This window comes from Lampetra fluviatilis, chromosome 7 (assembly GCF_964198595.1).
Source record: "Lampetra fluviatilis chromosome 7, kcLamFluv1.1, whole genome shotgun sequence".
NCBI lineage: Eukaryota > Metazoa > Chordata > Hyperoartia > Petromyzontiformes > Petromyzontidae > Lampetra > Lampetra fluviatilis.
The window spans coordinates 17,823,335-17,848,461 of NC_136281.1; the positions used below are offsets into that span (position 1 = coordinate 17,823,335).

Here is a 25,127-nt window from a genome sequence, read left to right on the forward strand (position 1 = left end):
CGGCGTGAGGAATTTAACCCCCCCCCCACCACCACCACCCCGCCGTTCGGTGGAAGATCACTGCGCAGCCTCAAGTGGAGCCGAGCGGCTCTCGGCTCGGGCGCATTTCATTTGTCGAGTGCGTGGGCGAAGGGACGACGGAGGAGTGGGGCCCAGGGTGACGCACGCGCGGCGCGACGGTTATGGCGAAAGCAGCGGCAGCGTGGGCGAGGCTGGAAGAGCTGGGGGGGAGCCGTGCCGGGGAAGATGCGCGACAGATCGGCCAACGGTGTGTGGCTCAGATTGTTTTTTTACGCATTTGCCGAGCATGAGGCCCAGAGGCCCAATATGCCAAGCGGTCAGGAACAAACAGCAGAAGCATCAAAGATGTAGCAGATATGAGTATAACATATATCTTGAATTGATCAAGGCTATTATGTCGAGATTGGAAAGAGAGACGATCATGATGATTATGATGATTATGATAATAGGAAGGAATTCCAAAGTGGAGCAGTGGAAGGGAAGAATCAGAACGAGAAGTGAGGTGACCTGCAGTGTGGTGGTTGTTGCTGAACAAAGCGTGGAAGAGGCAGCCAGAGTCAGCCTAAGGACATGAACACATTTGGTGACTGCTGAGTTTTTTCAATATTCACCGGGTAGCCTTGAAGATACTGTTGTAGCCTGACATCGTGTGGCCCGCACCGCACCCGTCCACTTTTGTCTCTACACTGCACGAGGTAATCACTTAAAGCTGAGTCGACATAGAGGATGCACGGGGCCGTTCATACATTCGCCGCTGATGTTGGTCACGAGTTAACTCTGGTTGACCCTTACTGGCACACGAGCACACACACAACACCCGTTGTGCTTTACGAGCATGCAGCATTCATCAGCGCAACGCCGATTACGGTGACTGCCGCTCCCAGTGAAGGTAACCGACGGGCGCAGGCTCGGTGCCCTGTAAGTTACGGCTCTCTCTGCGCAACGTAGCCCGCACACCTGGGGAACGAAGCCCGCACACCTGGGGAACGAAGCCCGCACATCTGGGAAACGAAGCCCGTACACCTAGACAACGTAGTCTGCACACCTGGGGAATGAAGCCCGCACACCTGGGGAACGTCGCCTGCACACCTGGGGAACGAAGCCCGTACACATGTGCGGCGTTCGACGCTACAGAGCAGGAGTCTCCAATCGTCCTGACGATTCGAGCCACGTGCCAATATCTTCGCGCGGCCCAGGGCCGCAAGATCCACACACGTTCTGTGGGGTACTCGAATGGCCCCAGCCGGTCCACGCCACGCTCCCTGCCTCGGCTGTGGTGGCGATTTCAATTCCGAAATCTGCGGCAGCGCCCCGGGGGAACTCGCGTCTGGATGCGCTGCTCGTGGCGAGGGTCCTCGGCCCGCCCACGCTTCCGCAGATCGTTGCTGCTGTTTCAAATGAATTTTACTCTGAGAAGTGATTCCCTGCACAAATGGACATCGAGGTATTGGTGCTCATCTAATTTATTTTCATAAATCCGAGCAAGTGGTGGCAATTCAACATTCCTATGGTAGGGGCAGGATTATCCGCAGGACAACCACTGTAGACTTCCCCAACAAGTTGCACAACTGTTATTCACCCCAGAGGGATGATGGGTTGGGTCGACCCGGGGTATGCCCCCATGGACCCGCTGCGCCTACTCCCCCAATAGCCACATTCGTGGTGGGCTGTAGTACGGTGCATGCAGCAGCTCCACGTTTGAATGCACACGCCCAACACTCCAAACAATAGTCCACGTATCCACAAGCAGCACCCTCCCAATAACGAGCCATGAGACTCGCGTCGAAGCGCTGCGAGGTAGCTAAAGGCACGATGTTTACGATTCGCGTGCCCCCGTTCGCACGTGGCGCGCTCGCGAGCCTCTCACGGCCACGCTTTTATTTTGGGAAGCCCTCCTGCTGCCTGCGAGACACGGTGTGCGTGAGGTGTCGCGGAATGGGAGGAACCGCCATCCTCCATCTCCCCCTTCTCACCATCCCAGAGTTTTCACTTTCCAGGCCCAAACTGTGAGGGCGATGATGCTGGGAGCGTTGGGAACCCGCGTGTCAATTGACACTGGCACCGCAGCCATAAAACTGTCAAAACGCGGACCTTTCATTCAGCAAGATGCGCGCCGCGCACAGAGGAAGGGGGTGCACTTACCCGATTGAAGACGGCTCGGCTCAAGACTCCTCTTCTTATTATTATTATTATTATTCAGGGGAGACAGGTGTATACGCGCACACCGCGCACTCGCTTAGGCACACGCACGGTCGCGACATTGCGTTTACACTATCCGCGTGTGAGGGTGCGGAGTACAGCATGTGTCGGGCGAGTGAATATCGTGGTATCACACGGCGCCGAGCGCAATGCGAGACCACGAGAATGTCAAATATCCTCACCGTGCAGGACACCCGGCTACAACGTGGTGGCTGCTGCTGCTGCTGCTGGTGTCACTGCCCGCAGCAGCAGCAGCGAGGGTCGCCACCCAGGGGAGGGTCCCTCAGCGGCAGGGCCCAGGAGGCAGCGGTGGGCTGCAGCGATTGAGAAGGCCGCGGCTAGGAGCTGGCCACTGAGGGGGGGGGCCCAGCGGGGCACTAGGAGCGCTCTCTCGCATGGATGTTGTCGACTGGGAGGGCGCCCAGGCAGAGGAGGGCCTCGGAGAGGCCCAAAGGAGGCCGCAAGCACCTCGAGAGGTCGTGCCGCGTCTGGGAGGTACAATGCCGAGCTTCGTTCTCGACGCAGCTCCACTCGGGTTAAACGATGGTGCCCATAGCTCTACCAGTGGGGGTCACCAGGGAAAGACGTGACGGGTGCATTCCATGGGCAAAGCGCTAAAGAGCGCTTTTTATTGAATGGCCTGTTAGCCCAGAGTGCATCGTGATCCAGAGTACTCGCGGTTTGAGAAGCTGCCTCGCTGAGCATGTTGTGGGCATAGTCCCAGATCATTTTAAGATTTGATCTGTAGCGAATGTCCGCCACCTACCGCTCAACGAGCTGTGCGATTTTATCCGCCATTTTAGAAAGCGCTCTCCTAACGCATCGTTCAATAAGAGCCAACTTCCACCTTGGCGTGCCACGGCAGAGCGCTCTGCCCGTTTCAAGGATACCGGGGAACATGTTGAACGTCGAGTGGTGGCTGAACGGAGGTTGTGGCTGCTGATTTGAGGCAGGAGGGAGGTAACAGACAAGGGGGAGCGCAAGAAGGTTGATCGCTTGAGGGCAGGGATGGGTGGGATGGGGGATGGTGCTTTGAGGCTATTCTGAGCGATCTTTAGGCCCCCGTGGCAGCCACGGTGGTGGTGGTCCCATGAGCCCAGCTGTGACACACACAAACACACACACACACACCTACGTGAGTGTGTGTCCTGTGGACTGGACACACGCACACACATCTACGTGAGTGTGTGTGTCCTGTGGACTGGACCTCGAGTGGGTCGCTACGGATTGATTCGCTCTGGGTTTTGAGGAGGTCACACTGGGCTACTGATAGCTCCTCGTGTGACTAATGGAGTCATTTGTAATAGTGGAGATCATCCACTGTGATTTCTACATCAGCTGGGCATTAACGATGCACGGTGACGGCCAACGTCCACTCGCCCAGTTTTACATATGCATGAGGCGCATGCACGCACGCGCGCGCACAGGCACGCACGCACGCACGGGGTAATGCTTCTAATGCATCAAACTCCGCTCCTGCGTAAATACACCAAACGTTGCCTTCGCCGCGGCTCGGTTTAATTCCGTCGCTAAGCCAAGCAGCCCCTTATCCTGCGCTCGCTGGAGCCCTGTGACATTCATTGATGGCCAGGCTGTGCAAATTGTACAGGTGTGCGAGTCGTTTGTGAGACCGTCACTCGCTTGATGGCCTCATGCAAATGTCGTTACAATTGCGGCGTGTTCCGGCCATTTAGCCACAAGCCGCAATTTTAAACTTGATTTCCTAAAATGCAGCTCCTATTATGTGCTTTGGGTTAAGCGGGCTAAGATTATGGGGATTTAAATTCTAGATTTACAGAGAGGGCTTTTTCTTGTCTTAGGATGCTGTGATTTTCAATGCGATCACGTGATTTATCCTGGGAGTGATTTTTTTTTTGTAACATGGCCCAGTTAATAATATCTAAATATGAGCGTTCGTCCTTAACATACTATTGCCGAATGTAGTTTGTTATGAGGCGTCGGCCTCCCATTTCACTCCAGTGTGAGTTAGCATCCCAGGTCGACCGCCTTTGGAACGGCTTCATTGTCTCTTGTCCCAATCTCCTAAAACCTTTCCCAATTCAAGAAATGTGTTCCACTCTTATCGGTATAAACGTTCATGCTGTTCTTTGTTACTGGCCACTTGACGGTTGTGCTCAACAACCGTGTTTTAAAAAATAATATATTCTACTCTTGACTTAAAGCTTTCCTGACTGCAGGAATTCATATTTTATTCTTGCCAATGTTGGCACCAGCAATACGTTGAGGAGCTAAACGCCAATGTCCAGGTCTGTTGGTCACGACGAGAGGGCTTCAGCAGAGAGTTGGTGTCGTTTTGCTGAAGAGTTAAATCGACGCTGAAATCTATCTCCATTTCCTGAAAGACGAAGCTTAATTTGATAGCTTTGCCATAATCGTCAAGCTTCAACAATCCACTGCTGGATGAAGGCCTCCTCGAGTCGCATCAATCTCTCACGTTTCTGTAATGTGACAGTCCATGGAACACCTGCAGACGAGCCGATCTCTCTGCTGCGTCTCCGCCGTGAACGGCCTATCGGGCGCATTCACCCCTTTGGCTGCCACTCCACCGTCAGTCTCGACTGCTCGTCATCGTTCCTCCTCGCGACGCGTCCTGCCCATACCCACCAACCGTTCTGAGCAGGAACTGCAATGTGTCTAACTTGTGATTGTTTTCTCATCCATGTGTTCCTCTCTCAGTCTCAAACAATGTCCTTGGATGCCTGTCGTTTGTCGGCGCAGCCTCTTCACGTGGCAGTGAAGCCGACGAAGCCGTTATTGGCACACCCAAGCCAATATTGTAAATCCTGCGGGTGTGAGAAAACGCCTGCCGGTTGACTGGCTCTCATCGTGGCAATGTGGAATTTCCACCACTGGCCCAGGGCTGCCAACAGGGACGAGCGCTTGTCCAAGACTGGATTGAGGAGGGGGCCGCTTTACCTGGCGAGTGGAAGCGTTATCGTTTCGTTTGAAGGGAGGTTCTTCTGAGACAACACAAGGATAAAGGCGGCTTTACAGTTGATGTACAACACTTTTTTTGCACATATATCCTAAGGAAATCCGTTTTAAAGGCAATAATTAATATTTTTTTAGCACCCTAGTGTTAAAATACTTTTAATTAAAATCACATTATTGCATCCATTACAATCGACGCGGTTCATAATGATATGGGCCGTGATTTGAGATGTGTAAGCGTCACCTGCCGACACAGATATGCCCGCCTCTCATTTTGCGAGTGGCACCTCAGGGTTCAGCTTGAACGAGCGGGGGCTGCTGTGTGTGGGTCCGTGCGTGGGGAGCGTTAGCGGAGCGGCGAGCGCGCTCTGCTACAAAGCCGGCGAGCCGAGTTCAAGTCCCGCTTACGGCCAACACCGGTGACGATCATCTTGACCGGTCCCGGGCCTCTGCTGGGTCGACTCAGCTCCGGGGAGAGGTGCGGCAGGGCGTGATGCTGGCCACCCACCCCCTCGTGCGCCATTCCGGATTCATAGGTACTCGCTAACAGTAATAGCCCCAACAGCCTCTAGGTCGACTCAGCCTTAAATAAAATCACGATGCGGTGTATAGACATCATCACTCGGAGACAACGCAGTCAAGCATCGTTCTTTCCTCGTGTGTCATCCCTTCCCTTAATTCATGCTCACCAACAGAATTTACCCATACAATATCGTCCCTTCCCATATCTGTACCTCCACGTCAAATATGTAAGCAATGTTTTTACACATCCCATCAGACACGTGGCCTTCTGGGAGTGCATAATATCAGCAGCATTGGGTCAACACAAGCAAAACTCCGCGAACGATGCTCACTGTAAAACGAGAGCCTACACCAGCCAACGCAACAACAAAAAACCACACACATTGTGCAGAATCCCACGAAACATATGCCAGGAAAGCGTCCAATACGTTTGTAATTAAATCGGGATTGGTGTTGCTTTGCGCTGGCATCGCTACCTTTATTGCGCCGCTCAGATGCGTCGATGCATGTGGCACCCGGTCTGGCTTCTGTTCCTCATCGCGCCGCGCGCCGTGCGCGAGAGAGACGGGGCGGGGGGCGGGAGGCGGCGTTCTCTCTTGCGGGATGGTTTATAACTACTACACGCCAAAGGTACAATTGCTTGACGCTTCCAATAACGAACTTTACAGGGTTGTTGAATAAACACGCTATATTTTGCACAAGGCTGGAGGTTTTAAAAACATGCAAATGCTGTCGTGTGAATTTGTGCGTCACGAAAAGTCCTGCTCGAGATTCAGACGGCTTGTGTCACAACCACTGCGTTGTCAGTATGCATCTTGTGTTATGAAATCTTAAGTTTAAATGTTCATTCATATCAATGTGTGTGTATGCCCTAATAGGTGATCGCAAACAGCATATTCTCTGACAGCCTGTAAAGCTGATTTTTGTGTTTGCGCTGTAAGCTAAAGTGCGCCCATGGTCATTAAACGTGTCTCATTATTATAAGTCCTGAGCCAGTGGTAACATCCATATTCCTATGGCCAGGGCCCAGTACATTCGCGCAACAACCACTGTAGTTGTAGCTGACCAGATGATGCGCCTTCTTCCCGCCCCGGAGTGGCGATATCAGTGCGCGCGTGCGCACGCTGACGGCGGGCGACGTCGTCGTTCATGCTCGTTGCGTTCACGCGGCGACGTCGCTCAAGGCGCCCGCGTGTCACTGCGGCCACGAGGCAACTCGCCAGCGCCCCCAGAAAGCCTCGGCAGCCCCGCGGGGCGCACTGGCGCCGGGCGCGGAGCGCGCGAGGGGGAGTGCTCACGCGGCAGAGGCGCTGCTCCTCTGCTGCAGCGAGGCGGTGCTATCCCAGAGTCGGCCCGGCCCAGCGCTTGTCACCGAGAGCGAACGGCGTGCGTGGGCGGCGGCGCCATATGGAACTCGTGTTGCGGTTCCTGCAGCTCCGGAGAGACTCCACCGCCCTCTCCGCTCTCCGCCATCGCTGCTCGTTCTCTCTGCGTCTCTTCCTTCGTCCGCTAGACAAGGCCTTGGGGATGTTGGAGCGTTAAGAAGGGAATACGTAGAAGGGGCTGGTCTGGCCGGCGCCACGCCTGTCCGTCTTTGTTTTCACAGCTCTGATGTTTTACACACTGCACCAAGTACCAATTTAGTGCTGAGTCGACTTAAAGGAGGCCTAGGACCAGTTCAGATATCACTCGCCATCACTGTTAGCGTTGGACAGGAATCGAACCCAGAATGCCACGTTCATAGTGATACGTGTACAAAGACAGCCACACATACGTGTACTCACACAAGTGTAAGAGCAACAACAGCTGCCATTCGACACTAAGTCGTGGCATAATGAGTTATAATATTAACATGCAATAATAATACCACCACAGCACCTGTGGAAAGTGAGAATTCTCACCGGCAGAGGACAAAGGACAGACTCCGGTGTTACGGGTAAACTGACTGAGATGACAACCAGTACACACACACGTGCACGCAGACACCCACACAGGTACACACATACACGTGCACGCAGACACCCACACAGGTACACACACACACACGTGCACGCAGACACCCACACAGGTACACACACACACGTGCACGCAGACACCCACACAGGTACACACACACACGTGCACGCAGACACCCACACAGGTACACACATACACGTGCACGCAGACACCCACACAGGTACACACACACGTGCACGCAGACACCCACACAGGTACACACACACACGTGCACGCAGACACCCACACAGGTACACACACACACGTGCACGCAGACACCCACACAGGTACACACACACACGTGCACGCAGACACCCACACAGGTACACACACACACGTGCACGCAGACACCCACACAGGTACACACACACACGTGCACGCAGACACCCACACAGGTACACACATACACGTGCACGCAGACACCCACACAGGTACACACACACACGTGCACGCAGACACCCACACAGGTACACACACACACGTGCACGCAGACACCCACACAGGTACACACACACACGTGCACGCAGACACCCACACAGGTACACACACACACGTGCACGCAGACACCCACACAGGTACACACACACGTGCACGCAGACACCCACACAGGTACACACACACACGTGCACGCAGACACCCACACAGGTACACACACACGTGCACGCAGACACCCACACAGGTACACACACACACGTGCACGCAGACACCCACACAGGTACACACACACGTGCACGCAGACACCCACACAGGTACACACACACACGTGCACGCAGACACCCACACAGGTACACACATACACGTGCACGCAGACACCCACACAGGTACACACACACACGTGCACGCAGACACCCACACAGGTACACACACACACGTGCACGCAGACACCCACACAGGTACACACACACACGTGCACGCAGACACCCACACAGGTACACACACACACGTGCACGCAGACACCCACACAGGTACACACACACACGTGCACGCAGACACCCACACAGGTACACACACACACGTGCACGCAGACACCCACACAGGTACACACACACACGTGCACGCAGACACCCACACAGGTACACACACACACGTGCACGCAGACACCCACACAGGTACACACACACACGTGCACGCAGACACCCACACAGGTACACACACACACGTGCACGCAGACACCCACACAGGTACACACACACACGTGCACGCAGACACCCACACAGGTACACACACACACGTGCACGCAGACACCCACACAGGTACACACACACACGTGCACGCAGACACCCACACAGGTACACACACACACGTGCACGCAGACACCCACACAGGTACACACACACACGTGCACGCAGACACCCACACAGGTACACACACACACGTGCACGCAGACACCCACACAGGTACACACACACACGTGCACGCAGACACCCACACAGGTACACACACACACGTGCACGCAGACACCCACACAGGTACACACACACACGTGCACGCAGACACCCACACAGGTACACACACACACGTGCACGCAGACACCCACACAGGTACACACACACGTGCACGCAGACACCCACACAGGTACACACACACGTGCACGCAGACACCCACACAGGTACACACACACACGTGCACGCAGACACCCACACAGGTACACACACACACGTGCACGCAGACACCCACACAGGTACACACACACACGTGCACGCAGACACCCACACAGGTACACACACACGTGCACGCAGACACCCACACAGGTACACACACACGTGCACGCAGACACCCACACAGGTACACACACACACGTGCACGCAGACACCCACACAGGTACACACACACACGTGCACGCAGACACCCACACAGGTACACACACACACGTGCACGCAGACACCCACACAGGTACACACACACGTGCACGCAGACACCCACACAGGTACACACACACACGTGCACGCAGACACCCACACAGGTACACACACACGTGCACGCAGACACCCACACAGGTACACACACACGTGCACGCAGACACCCACACAGGTACACACACACACGTGCACGCAGACACCCACACAGGTACACACACACACGTGCACGCAGACACCCACACAGGTACACACACACACGTGCACGCAGACACCCACACAGGTACACACACACACGTGCACGCAGACACCCACACAGGTACACACACACACGTGCACGCAGACACCCACACAGGTACACACACACACGTGCACGCAGACACCCACACAGGTACACACACACACGTGCACGCAGACACCCACACAGGTACACACACACACGTGCACGCAGACACCCACACAGGTACACACACACACGTGCACGCAGACACCCACACAGGTACACACACACACGTGCACGCAGACACCCACACAGGTACACACACACACGTGCACGCAGACACCCACACAGGTACACACACACACGTGCACGCAGACACCCACACAGGTACACACACACACGTGCACGCAGACACCCACACAGGTACACACACACACGTGCACGCAGACACCCACACAGGTACACACACACACGTGCACGCAGACACCCACACAGGTACACACACACACGTGCACGCAGACACCCACACAGGTACACACACACACGTGCACGCAGACACCCACACAGGTACACACACACACGTGCACACGCACGGAGGCTGCTCCCCGTGAGGTCCGGGTGCTGCCTGTGGCTGCACGTGCTGTGGGATGCGCCGTCACGGCGTGGTCAGGGGTGGTGGTGGTGTGTGGAACGCCTGCAATCAAGTGGCTGCGATGTAGGGTTGGCGGATCGCATGGGGATGTGTATCATGTGTGTGATGCGCCCACCTGCGGAGCAGAAAGGTTATTGTGAGAGGCAGTATAGCAAGTAGGTTCCTGATCTATCATCGCGGAGCCTGCCGATTTGTGTGCATTTTGTCAGAAGTACTCAACAAAGAAGAATTACTCAAATAACATTTTCTGCAAAAATTAAAAAAATGTTATCTTCCTTATGAGCTTCAGAGCTTTTCTGGGAAAACACGAAATATACATGGTGCAGTGGTTGTTATTATTATTACGATTGCTATTCTTATAAATGGCTTCACAGGTGCCAAGCAAAGGCACCGTGATGCATAAAAGGTGGTGAATGGCGAGTAACCACAGACTTCCTTAATTTATTTGTGAAAATCGTCGCTGGTCAGAACGGATGCCTGAAGCCGTTGATCATTTGTGCTTTTACTGCCCAAGTAATGAGAGCGCACGCAGCGGCAGCGCCGGGGGGAGGCTTCAGCGTCAATTAAGGGAAGCGCACCAGGGCCCCTGAAAGACCTCGAGCGACGGCGCGGCCTGGCGCGCGTGGTGCTCGCCTCGCAACACGCGGAGCCGCGGCCGCCGTGCTGCCGAGAAGCACGAGTCCGTCCTGCCTTGGAGAGAGGAAAGCGCAGGGTTGTAATTTGGCGCTCGCTTTGGAATCGGAACGCCTCTTCGATTCTCGAAGAAGAGCCGAGTGTCGCGATCGTCGAGTTGGGCACATTTTGGACCAGTGGCAAGCGGGTCTCTTTGTCGCGTTGAAGGCTGTGAAAAGGCCTGGGAGGTACTGTCACAATGTTTTACTTTGTAATAATGCCTCTAAGTAAGTTATCAATGGACGTGTTGTTTGATATTGACGCGTTTAGCGGAATGGGGAAAAATAAATCTGCAGAAATGTGAATGCTGTATAATTCATCTCGGCAAATCATAGATGCTTATCTTTCCATTATGTAAAACAAAACCTGTATTCACGGATAATGATTTCCTCTTACTTGCGTAGCTACCAAAACATAGACGTGGCTTTGTGTTGTTTTTTTCACTGGAGAAATTAGCACAAATGTTTTATCTTTTGCACACAGAGATGTGCAGCCCTGCCAGACGCCCCTTTACACGCATCTTTGATCGTTCACTTCACTTTGGCAAAATCCTAGGCCGTGATCACGGCTTAACATTCATTTGCGAATGTTTCAGGGTCGCTGGCAGACGAGAGGAGGCACATGATTAGTAGGCACGTGATTAGTAGCCACAGCGACACTGAGAGGTAATACTGGACATGGTGTGACGGGTGGAATCATTGTTTTACAGGTCACTGATTCGGACACACGCGGCTAAAATTAAGCGTTGGCCGAAACTATTTTAACTACTAGCTTTACGAGTGATACTGCTCAGTGGTCTTTAACGTCTACTTCTATGAGGTTTCGGTGGTTTCTGCAGCATTACCAAAGCATGAAATGCAAAGTGCTGGCTGGGTGTTATAGGACAGCCCATTTTGTCTTGGGAAAAAAGGAGTTCCTTGATTTGACACCACAATGTTTTAACAGCTTGTCTGTTATGTTGATAGCAAATGTGTGTATTAGTCTGTATGATGTGCTAAACAGAAAGAAAAAGACTCGTGCTAAAATACAATCGCGCAGCCAATGACGAGTCTAATTTAGCCGGAGCAAGCTTCTCCCAGCGTACGCACTGCAGTGGTGTTCATCTGTCGGCATTCGTTGCGCGTGGCGGAATTCATCGTGGGGGCCTGTGTCTCGCTGGCGATCGCTGTGAAGTCCGGATACCTCGCGGATCCTTCTCGTTTGCAATCACTCATCCGATTCGTGCACGCGCGGATCACTCGGTGCACGAGTTTGGCCAATTCCCATTCCTCGTGCCGCGTGTCGAACACCGCACACTGCCGCAGACCCCCCGCTCTCCACGAGTCCGGTGCGATCATCGCGGTACTCCGACTCCTCCTCCTCCCTCCTCGTTCCCTCGTGGCGTTCCGCTTTTCTAGCGGCCAAACCGGGTTGTGCGATTGAACCCCGCGGCACCAATCTGTGCGGCGTGGACCGCCGCTGGAATGAAGTGGCTGCCGTAAGGAGTTTGCTCTGCAAACGAAGCGCTTGTTATTTGCGAGGCGCGTGCTCGTTGGTGCGCAGATCTCGTTGCTGGCGGTGTATGCATATGAACATATGGACGTTTGTGTGCCCCTGCTCGTACATGCATGAGCGTATGTTTGTGTCTGCACATGCCTCGACTCCGGGCCTTTTTCCCTCTCTCTCTCTCACACTTTTTTCTTCTTCCCGGCGTGGTTGTTTATGCCGGAGCGAGTCACGGTGCATGCGTTGCCGTCTGTCTCAGGATTGATGGAGCCACTAACACGTGAAGAATTCGTGCCTCAGCCAAACAGGAGTGTAGCACACCAATTGCTTACCTCTTAGCTATTTGGTGTAATTTCTTTCTTTTAACTAGGCAGAGAAAATGCAGGGATGCTCAAAAACGACGGTGCTGCACATTTATTGACGTTTACAAGCCTCTCACTGTGGGGCAGAGAGGGGTGTTGCCGTTTTAACGAATGGTTTTGGCGCCTCGGTATTGCACAGCGTTGATGAAACAACACGAGCGTTGCCGGTGAGATTTGGAAGGGATTTTATTATTTTAGTGGTTATTTGTATGCGGCGATGGGAGAAGTATTGATCGGCCCATTTTTCGGAACCTAAAAATTCCTCCGGATAGTCTCCCGTAAACACTTTCTCAATCCATGCGGTGTCGAGGCGGATGTCATTCAATTAGCAATACGACTTGAAAGTGAATTGAACTGCTCTGAATGGGCTTCTGGACGACGCTTCTCAGATTGTATTTTCTAAGGAAAAAGTAAATTTTCGGGGAAGCTCGGCAGTGGTTGGTGCCGAGTGCGGGTGACGACCCCCCCCTCCCCCCGCGCTCTCCTCCATTGCCACGTGACGCCGCTCCACGCGGCGCTTTGTGCGGCCGCTAGGGCCGCTGCTGCCCGGCGGCGGCTCAGGGCCCACTCGGGGCCCTCCACATCCTCAACTCGCTAAATGCTTCACGATTTTAGGAATTCAAAGCGACGCAGCGGACGCAGCCAGAAGTCGCGCGCTCGAAATTCCAGTTCTAGACGACGGAGAATAAATTTCCATTGGGTTCCAAACGAAGGCTATTAAAACGAAGAGACACCCATCAGACCGCGTGTAACTTATCCTTCGTAATTAAACTGTGAAGTTTTTTTTTTTTAACCGTGAAACCCACAGGATTCCAGAACTTATTGAAGCACATTCATTTTCTACGGAGACTACTAAAATATACAGCTCACGTGATAGGGTACTGCTGGGTCTCGGTTACATATTGATAAGAATACGCGGCTGACCTGTGACCTGTTGCAGAGGCTCACGGTTCGAATCCAGCGACCACCCTGATTAATATGGCCAGTGTAATCACCACCACCACAACAATAACAATACTCATTATAATACTACTATGCACTACCGGCTTCACAGTGGATGTTAAAAATCACGTGACGTCATTCATGACAAAGATTCCGCACAAATTAGTCAACGGGAATCGACATATTCTTTGGATCTTTCCGTAAAGTCACGTAGATAGAAAAATCATAAAATGAATTAAATAATAAAAATATCACGACGCTCCGATCGCAACACAAGCAATCGTCATCAGGTGAAAATACAGCGGTAGAGCTGCTGAGGCAGGGTGTTCTGTAGGTGTGAGATGGGTGTAGCCCAAGGGTAAGTGGGCGGGGCTAGAGATGGAATTTGCGTGTAAATGTAAGATCGGAGAGCTGAGCTACCAATGCAATGGCCACCTCCACAGCACACAGTCACCCACACACAGTCACCCACCCACAGCCACCCACACAGCAGTCATCTCACGCTGTTGTGAGAGCCTGGCAGGACCCTCCTGAACGAGAGTCATTGGACTCAGTGAGGTTTTCCTGGGTCAACAAGTAGAATATTAATACATTTTAACGGTAAAAATAATTCATCGTAATAATAAACTATTACATGAAAATGATAAAACACGAGGAATGTTATTGTTGCACGCCTGCCCACGTTCTAGATTTTTGTTATGATGGGTGTGATTCCAAAATAAGTTACAGCCTCAATTTCTCGAAATGCCAATTCTTTATGGCGTGCAGAGGTCGGATAAGAAGAGGCGATGAGGCAGATGTTCTTATCCGTTCCGTGCGTCGTCACACACTCTCGCCCGTTCTAATTAAAGGAATTCACGTATTAATTGATTTAATGTTGATTTATTTCTTCCTCCGAGTGAACCTGTAAAGCCCCGTGCCATCCTGGACACTGCTCCGGGCTTTGCTGCTCATCAGTTCTGAGCATTAAGTGAGATTTAAATTGCTCGAGTTTAAACAGGAGCAGCTCAGTGGCTTCAAGGGGTGGGACATTTGATGTAGTATTATTATAAAAGCTCTTTGTCTTTATTTTCCTCGCCCCTCTGAAGCAGATTGCCTATTTAGATGTTTTATTTTGATTTCCTTTAAGAGCACAAATCCACAGTTGCGCATTAACATCAACCTTGGGATCTCGATCAAATGAGGCTGTTGCTGTTCTCATCAAACGACGGCGCTGTTAGCAAATGAACAGCGCCAGCCACATTATTTCTCTGTGATATTCGCAACATTTCAGTCTTTTTTTATGCCGATGATGGGCACACATATAGAACATTTGGGAGGCTTTTTATAAATTCAAGGTGATTTTATACTAAATATTAACAATAATTTTACCCATGAATGAAGAACAAAACGAAAAGCAGCTTAATTTTTGTTTAGCCGGTCATGAAAATTCACCAGAAACAAATACTCTCTGAAAAATTTGAACGAAATTAATAATTATGTTGGAATTGCTCCCCATAGACAAGCGAGGAGGTTGCACTTCCGACCAGGCCTCGATGGATCATATTGCACAAATCAAACAAGAAACGGAAAACATTCAGGGACAACTTAAATGTTCGTCCGTGCCAACCAGTGCGTGGGCGAACGTGTTTAATACGCGTGTATATCGGTGCGTTGAACCAAGAACAACGGCGATTGTTCCGTGAGAGAAGCGAACACGCAAATTCCGCTGCCGCGCATTCCTATTTGTGAATGTGCTTTGACCGTCACCGTCTGGATGTGCGACTTTGTGGCGCGCCGAGATTCACAATCCCGCCTCGCACCCCCTGGCACACGCGACATCGCCCGCTCGCCGCCCGTGCGAATTGGGCGCGCTGGGAATCCAGCGGAGAGGGAAAGATGACGTGAAATGTAGCGTCCTCTTCGCTAACAAACACCGGCACACGCATCATTCATCACCGCAGCCTTAGCCTGCTGGGGCGGCTTTTATAAAGAAACAATCGGAAAAGCGATGAGATTTTCTCATTTTCACACAGGGGTGGCTCATAGGGGGGTGGTTCAGGCAGGGGGGTTCGGGTTGAGAGATGCAAGTGGGAGGGAAGGGGGTTGCCCAGCAGTTGAGACATAATCCACAAGAATCGACTTTAAAATAAAAAGGCTTATTTTCATGTTTCTCAGTTAATCTCCTTCCCGACCATTGCATTCCTCGACAATACACTTCGCGCGTGTCCCGTCTTGTGCTCGATTTCGCAGCGGTTGATGCCAACGGTGTGGAGGAGCGTCGGGGAGGCGGCGTCGGGCTCCTCCTCGCCCAGAACAGCAGGGCAACAACGAGGCCTCTCCGCAAACACGACTTGCAGGACACACCACGCCGCCGCCGTCACGCTGAGCCGCATGCGCGGATGACGGTGCCACGGGAGGTGCGAGCCGAAATAGGTACAGTGCAATAAGGCGACACATCTGCGGTTTGTTTATTTTGACGTCGACGCTCGGGCATTGCGCGGATACCTTCAGAGTCACGGCACGAATTACTCGGCGGGAGCCTTGCGAGAGTGAGAGAACGCTAACGAGACTCAATCACCGCTGAGACAAAGAGAAGTTGACATTGTTTCACGTATTTATCATTCGTCTGTGTACTGCGCACGCAAACACAGGTGTCGTTCACGGTCTTTCCACGCACCTCTGCAAGGATCGTGAGTGTAATCAAACACTGTACAACGGACGTCACGCATCGGAGGGCCTGACGGCCATCTCGGTGATGGCCACTCGGTTGTTGGAGGTTCGCAGCATGGAAGCGGTTGTCCGTGCGGAGTGGTGCATGCGAGGAATGTGTCACAAAACGTGCTTGCCGAAGAGCCCTGCGAAGTGTTGTTCAATCGCGCTTCTCAGCCCCTCAGCAACAGGCATCTCCAATGGCCAGGCCAGATCTGACTTGCACTCATAAGCGAGCCGATGTGCGTCTGCCGCTGTGGTTGGCTTTGATTCTCGCTGCTGTGTCGCACAGATTCCTCGGCGCTTTCATTTGCTGCTCCCTTAGTCGCGCCGTGTGACTAATAGGAAAATGCGATGAATCCTACGTTTGCTTCACAGGGAAATCTTTTTTTCTTAATGTCATTCTTAAAGCCCCCTCTAAAAATAATCTGCACTTTATGCTTGAAAAGCAAATAGTTTCATTTTTATGGCCACATCAGTATCCTTAATTATTGTATTGCGTGCATGAATTCACGGCCGTGAAACAAGCAGACCAATTTATACAGATAATCACTCCAAACACAATATTTCACAGGACAATATTGCTGGAAAAAAAACAAGGTTCACAAATATTACAGAATGAATCAATTGGTCTAGGGCTTACAACACCTTTTTGGAGTAGAATAGTACATGTTTAAATATAAAGGAAATTAAACCGGATTCTTGCTCTTATTAAAATAAGAACGTGAACACATTTAATAAGGCCCATGCATGTTCATAAGTTACACATAAATGCAACGAGATCCCCACTCGCTCGCCGCAGCCTAATCTCTCCTCCACATCGCATGCAGATCCCTGAAAGGATAGCCGCGCGCCCAATAATTTTCATCTCCGAGCTTACTATTATTAAAATAACTGTAATGCCATTAAATCACCTATCCAGCTTAGGAACTTGAAATGTTAGACACAGGAGATGGGTGGGAGGTAGGGGGAGAAGGTGGGGTGGGCAGCGGGGAAAAAGAATAAAAAAGGATTTTAAAAAAGAAATTACAAGTGGAAAATTTCCCTGTCCTGAAGTAATATAATCAGCGTGAGAAGGTCATCCAGCCGGTGTGGCTCCTCTTGAATGGTCAATTATTGCATGTCCCCTGGACGGGCGTTCATCAGAGAGTTGGTTTGGGCAGTGGCTTGGCAATTATTGCTGCCGCCGATGAGCCCTCGCCCTACTGCTGAGGCCCTGAGCAGCGCGGTAATTTCACATTCACCGGTGACCGCGCGGCATCCGCTCTTACGCCTCGTTTTGGAGCGGAGCGCAGTGCGGGGTTGCTTTGTAGATTCTAATGCTACACTTTTCAGGTGATCAGAGACATTGTTTTTTTATATATATATATACCTCTCCCGTGCTGTACGTTTGCAGATTTATCACGCACAAGCAGCCTGATTAGTAAACAAAAGCTGCTCGAACGGCGAAAGATTTGCAGGCTCTGCACTTGCAACTCTGAGCCATTCGTGACAAATGTCTCCGCAGCAAATTTTTTTTTTTTTTAAACAGACAGATAATTTTGGTTGATAACGAGAGCTAAACCATAGGATGCACGCAAAAATGTAATACCGTTATTAAATATGTAATCCTGGATTTGAAATGTGCTTTATAAGGATCCTTGTCCTTTTGGTGACTGGGACACGGAAGATGGGACAGAGAGGAAAATCTGCCGAGCCTTGCTGCTCGAGAGACGTCTCCCCGGTGAGGTGTGTCCTTTCGGCGCTGCTGTGGAGCGCTGCCACAACTGGTTTCCATTGTATAAAGGCACGCGTCACTGTGGGCTCTTCACATGAATAAATACGCGTTTAAAATTAAGCAAAAAAGTGCACAGCGTTTTTGCGAGCTGATTATTACTAGGTTGTTTTGCTCAATCATTTGTATTTGTTTGCAGTTGTTTATGAAATCAGCACAGTCATTTATTCCTCAGCATATATCACCGCACTGTAACCCTCACTTGTAAACGTTGGCTATTGTCACTTTAGCATCGGAATATTGTCTTTGTCTTGTGAAGCAGCGTTCTTTCACAATCAGCCATCGAAGAGCTCCAACCCAATGGCTGCACTCGTTCTTCTTCTGCGTGGATATGGATTGCGTAGCTGCTACGTCTCCCCCATCGTACGGCTTCACTCTGATGGGGGCTGTTCATCTTGTCTAAAGTTCTAACCCGCTTTTAACGGGCGCCCCAGGTTCAAGAGCATGCTTGTTGCGAAGGGGACGAGTGGTCTTCAGGTTTCTTAGACCCAAAAACAGTTTAACATTTTTTTTTTACATTTCAGAACACCAGAATACCAGTTCTGAAAACGGGCCCATCCCGGTCAAGCCAGCACATTTGTTTAGCTTTTGCTGAGGCTGAAAATGTGCACGAACAAGTGGCAGGTGACGCGTTGGCGATCAATTCACGGAGGATGCTGAGAACTGGTTTTAGGCTACATCACAGCCCGGTGGCTCCGTGAGCGATGCCTTCCAGTTGTGCCGCTCATACTTATTTAAAATCATCCGTTAGTGCAAAAATAATACATTTTCCTTGGCAAAGTATCAAATTTTCTTTCAAGGGATAATTTTCATCCCTGCAATTTTCTTTTCTTATAACGATGTACTTTGGCAGTACATAAAGTGTCATCGTAAAAGGCATCTGAATGTTTTTTTACTTTGTAGATTTTCAAGAAATACACAAAAGGCCCTTTGTGTCAAATGGAACGTAATGGCCACGTCCAGCCAGAAGTCTGGAGCAATGTCCCGCATTATTTTTAGAGCCAATTATGACCCCGTTGGAACTATGAAAGTGCCTTGAGCAAGCATTAAGCCTGATTTTAATCTCAAGGGAGGGGCTTTTCCTCATCACATGTTGTAGAAAATAAGTGGTACTTGGTCGGGAAGTTTTTGTGTGTGTCAAAAATCAGGCGGAAAGATTCCGCGTGTGATTTGTTTTTAATGTTTGCAGCGCCGCCTCTCCACACGCTGCCACTTCCTTCCCAACGTCACCGTGGTGCAGATGCCTCCACTTCATGCGAGCAAGTGGCAGTCACAGATGCATGCGTAATGATCAACTTCATGTTCCTCAAAATTAGTGCCCCTTGTTTGCTCATGAATAAAAACGAGGATTAAGAATGCACCTGCGCAGGCCCGCTATTAGCTGGAACGCTTTCAAATCGTGGGCTGGATGCCTCTCCCAGGTGGAATGGAGCCATATTGACTGCTATTGGCAGTTGTATTTATTCTTTTTTTTTTGGTAATGCCACTGTGCTAGGAGGATCGTTTCACTGAACCCAGGGTCCCATTCCTCCAGAGAATGGTGGTGACAAACAGGAACACAGCATTCAGCCAAGTGCTTAATGCACCCCATCCGCTGCTCCTCACCACTGTAAGATCAGTGATCAAAATCCTGTGTCTGCTAATTATGCGGGGATTACCTAAGTGCATTGTCTGCAATAAAGAGGGCATTAAAACCCCTATGATCATTCACAAGTGTCGGCCGCTGAATGCCCACTGGGAATTGAAGAAGAAAATTTGAACCGGACAGCTGCTCCAAAATCTGGATGTCTGATAACCCCGCTCTCTTTCACACGCGGACTGCCACTGCATTGGGCTGCGATTGCTGCTGTAGTAGCAGCAGCAGCAGCCGCAGCGATAACGATGGTGCTCCTGAAGGGTGGAGTGTGGGGCCAGTGAAGTGGGTGGTGGGGGGTGAGTTGGGAGGGAGGGTGGGGGCGGTGTTCGGCACAGTCGCTCACAGCGACCCGAGCACTGCTCTGCCGCGTGCGGCAGGACGTCTTAGCGCGTGAGAAATGGGCCGTTTCAGAGAGGGATCGATAAACAATCGCAAGGGCCTGGGGATGTGAGTCACCGGCGTCTCCCCGGAGACTCCCCTTAACAGAGTCTTTCTGGCAGTAACAGCCCCCACTTACGAGCGGACGGCAGACCACGCAGACAGCGCACAAAAACGCCATGATCGCTGCCAAATTGTGGCGGTTACTGCAAGCGCCGTGCCGTATTATTGTGTTCACTCAATACACACAAACCCCGAAGAGGGACGAGTGGGGGGGGGCACAGAGGTTGTAAATACGGCTGTGGGTTTCCCTCTCCCCCTCCCCACACTCGCCACACTCGCTCCAATCCCATCTCCAGGCCCTCTTCCTCCCCACGTCCCTCCCTGTGCCGGCCCCCTCGACAATCCAAGAGACCTGCCTGCTGCGTTTTGCATGGGTGGTTGATTTGCGCTCTCAAATCTTTATCACTTATTTAAAGAGAAAGGGTATGGTCCGTAATGTCAGCACGAACATATTACAGGTCCTGTCGGATGTGCATTAGCCATTTTCACGTTGCCACGCAGTAGATTTCCCGCGCTGTTGGCACACAAAAAAGGCACTTTTCTGGCTCGGAGTAATTATTTAGAAAACGATCTTATCGCTTTACGCCCACACCGCGAGATTTATTTAAATGAATACAAATATGTGTGTGCATTATACTTGCGTGTATATGTATAATTTGGTCAAATGTAATTTTGTGGCACCGTAATTTTATTTTTGTGAAATAGTAGACTTATTTTAAAATGTGCATTTCTCCGTAAACGCAGGAAAAAAATATTTGGGGGTTGAAATGAATGTGATGAAGTGTAGATTCAAGATTAATTGATGGATACAAGACCTGAGCTGATCTGTACTTTTGTTTGGCTTAAAATCCATCTCTACCAATGCTGGTTGATTGCATTAAACGAGTTAGAGATTACAGCTCTATAGCGATCCTGTCTGTAATCACACATAACAGCGATAATAATAATAATTGGCAACTCATTATCCATCAACTGCCGGATGAAGGTCATGGGAGTTGTTGAATAACAACAGTGGTGGTGGTGGTGGTGGCCAGGACCAGTTCATATTTCGCTCGGTGCTGATGTTAGCCGTGGTCAGGGATCAAACTCAGGTGGGTAGGTTCCTAGCCGAGTGCACCAACCGCTGTAGGCACCACTCCACCCAGTCCTGTAAGACAAATCACGTGATGGGTTTTTGTTTCAGGTTACCGCTGTGTCGAATGCGTTTTGAATCCCGGTGACATTGCTGAGGCCGCTGTTGATGTTGCGCTGTTTATACATTGGAGTGAGCTGCTGACCCTGGCTCGATCCTGGCTTGTTCACTTTTTAGAGTAAAACTCCAGCACATGTATGTGTGTATGTTGAACTTCTTTCGCACCGGAAGTAGCCAACCGTGCTAATCGGAGGTGCTGGGAAAGACAACGAACGAAACACAAAAAAAACGTTATAAAGAAATGAGCGTCTTGGCTCATCTCCACTTGCGGTGCTGAACCAGCGATTTCGATTCCATATTTCTATGGCAGGGACCAGGCCATCATACTACAAAGCACTCTTGACTTTCACCAAATGGGCATTCAACAGAGTGGTATTAAAAAGGCATTAGGCACAGTATTTATGTAGTATGAGGTTAATATGCGTTGATGTATGAGAGATGAGTGTAGATTTTTAAAAAATATGATTTGGGAATTTAATATTATTTTAAAGTAATTTAGTATTTTTAATTTTCGGAATTTTGGACCATTTTTAAATGTGTAATAATTCAACACGACTTCGCACGAACAAAAGTGATATCATCGGATGCCACGTGACACCAGTTTCGACGGGAAAAGCGCAACAGTGACGTAGCACCTGATTTCCGGTGACGTCACACTTTCATCTGAAATGTATCTGGACGCCATGTTTCGGATGAAATAGATCATCTGGAACTCAACCCGAAGTGATGTGTACGTGTGGAGAATTCGTTCTAGGGCGCTCCACCAATTTCAGTGAAGAACATTTCATGTATGGTGATGAAGTTAAATTACAAAAAAAACGATGGCCTTTGATTCATTAATGTGGCTTATTGCTCCAGAATTGATTATTCGCTTTGTCATTTACAATAGCCCCCTGCGCATTTGTAGACACCAGGTACTCAAATGAATACCTGGATTTGAGTACCTGAAACATCGCAACAAGTGTGACAGCACCACGCCCAGCACCACGCCCAGGCCCAGGCGTGCTGCTGGCAACCCACGCCTCGTGTGCCGTGCCGGCCTTCATAGGTGCTGCTCGCTAACAGCACTTGCCCCAACAGTCTGTGAAGGCTATATGAAGCATCTTTGTCTTTGCGGTAGGGAGGTATGTGTGTAGGTGTGAGAGACGGAGAGAGCGCGCGAGAGGGTTGTGTGATTGAGTGGAGAGTATGGTCGAGAGTCTTAATTTCAAATGTAGCTGTGAGGAGGTGATATCATAGGCTATATGGGGGATCTTGCACTGTGGTTCTTCGTGTGGTAAGTGCTGAGATTGATGTTTTATTACTTTATTTCAAAATTATACAGTAATTTGTTAATTATGTAAGATGACAATTGCTTGTGTTGCGATCGAAACCTCGTGATGTTTTTTTTTAATTATTTTTTCTATCTACGTGGCTTTACCGAAAGACCCAAAGAATAAGTTGTTCAAGATTGGACATCTTTTGAGGCTAAAACGTATGTCAGCTTTAACATGGGAGTGAGTCAATAGGAACACGATGATTGTTTAAAGAGTGTTCGCTTACGGAGCAATTTTCGCGGAACGTATCTCTCCACTTAAGACAGAAACGCGTTAATTGTGTGGACATTTCCCTGCCCCGGATATCCACATTTCTTCATAAATCCAGGGAAACAGTCCCTTGCTCAATGCAATGGCTGCTTTATTTGTAGAGTATTAATATCGCGTAAATATAAATGCGTCGTTAAACCCGCCACAACCCAACACAGCCAATTAGTAAGGTTTGTCACGTAAGCAAAACATGCCAATTCGTTACGAGTACAGCACACCGGCGCATTGGAGAGCAAACCCACAACATTTACAATTCGAGTACGACGTTTCGCCAGTAATTACAACTAGCATCATCAGGCGACAGCCAGAGTTTTGGTCGCAAAAGCCTACATGTTGAACATTCTTGTATATGCACTACTTAATAAATAACTCAATTGGGATCACTTGTGGCAATCACCACCCCTTTCTGGCAGCTTAATGTGCTTGCAAGTCAGGTGCGCGGAGTCACTTTGTGCTGCACAGAGACACCTGCCACTGGGGGTGCCTTTTAAATGAGATGAGATGTCACGTGTAAAGTGGTGCGCTGAGATTCCCTGGCGTAAAGGGGGCTCTGTAAAATAATAATGTATTATTGTACATTTGTGCATACATCTGTTTGAGAAGAATCAGTCTGCTTTATAAATAACCCTTGTTTGTGTTGTTTTCTGTGCCTCCTGTAGATATTCACGCCTCTGCGTTACGATGCTCTATCAATCTGCGGTGCTGTATGTGTCTGCCTGGATGGTACCCGTGCCAGAGTGAGTGCTGGAGGCAGGTGGTGAAGGCAAACGTCAAATTTGCATTTCACGCAAAAGGCTTAGAGCCCACAAGGGATCGTGGAACCAACCATGACTTGTGGCCCCCCTATGTCATTTTGCACACGGTGTTAATGTAACGTGTGCGTCGTCCGTCTACGTGCATGGCTTTGTATGCGTATTTATTGTACTCGTGAATTGTCACAGACCACAACGCACGTCATCGTTATCGTCAACGCCGCCTTGTGTCGCGACACTCCAGTGATGGCCGCGACTTGAGAGCGACGAGTTCCGTGTGGATACGTCGGTACCTGCACTGTGAACCCAAGCCACCTGAGTTCGAGTCCCGCTTACTGCTCGCTTCAGTGGCGAGTACGAAGCGGTCTTGGAGGGCCCTGCTTCACCAGCCTGCACTGCTCGGTTGTTATTTGCGCAGATTTCTATTGGTGTATTGTTTTAATGTCTGAAGTTACTGCTTTTGTCATTGTGTTGACCTGGGTCACCTAGCCCTGATCCAGGTAAGACTACCCTGGTCTCTTGAGTTCTCACCGCTTACTGTATACAAAATAAAGTTGATCAGTATGGTGAAGTATGGACAATATAACCCCCATGACCAACGAGGTTTGGGGAGGTCTACATCCAGCAGTGGACTAATGATAGGCTGAAAATTATGTAAACACATATATATAAAACTCCAAGCCTACTGGAGCAGTATAAATATATATATAGCAACGTCATATTTACACAGTAACGCATTCACGCTGATGACATAGGAACGCATGTCATTACGTAATTAGAATACGATACTCACATTAAAAATAAGATAATGGTAGATGACATTTACTGGGCAGAGTGAACATTCGCAGGATACGGTTTATTATATCTCGAGCACTCCGATTTCCTCCCACGTGTGTAAACACTGATTAACGGAGTTGGCCAAACATCCCAATCGAAGGCCACAGGGCTCCGGTTATGTTGCTGGCTCCGGGTCTGGCTGCCTTGCCACGTGTCTGTGCGTCACCGTGCCTCTCAATCGTTTTTACTGTCCCTGACTTGTGACTGAAAACCCAACGTCACAATTTCTATTTTATCTTTCAAATGGTCAATGCGTTGAGTCACCGTGTCGTGTGGCTGTAGACACCACCTCATCCACAAACAGCCGACAGCACTCAGTCAAGTCTCATTAGTGAAACAA

At 50.3% G+C, this 25,127-nt stretch overlaps 2 long non-coding RNA genes across 2 annotated transcripts in view; both read left to right on the plus strand.

Moving 5' to 3' along the window:
* LOC144933320 (uncharacterized) overlaps positions 1-16,663 on the plus strand; it is a 32,490-nt gene extending 15,827 nt beyond the window's left edge. The window contains exons 2-3 of the long non-coding RNA XR_013637014.1: positions 16,111-16,293; positions 16,512-16,663. This is a non-coding gene — a long non-coding RNA (uncharacterized LOC144933320). The remainder of the gene's footprint in view (positions 1-16,110; positions 16,294-16,511) is intronic.
* Positions 16,664-18,268: 1,605 nt separating this feature from the next.
* On the plus strand, positions 18,269-24,352 carry LOC144933321 (uncharacterized). Its single transcript, XR_013637015.1, has 3 exons — positions 18,269-18,297; positions 23,858-23,935; positions 24,140-24,352. It is a non-coding gene; the product is annotated as an uncharacterized LOC144933321 (long non-coding RNA).
* The last annotated feature ends 775 nt before the right edge of the window (positions 24,353-25,127 follow it).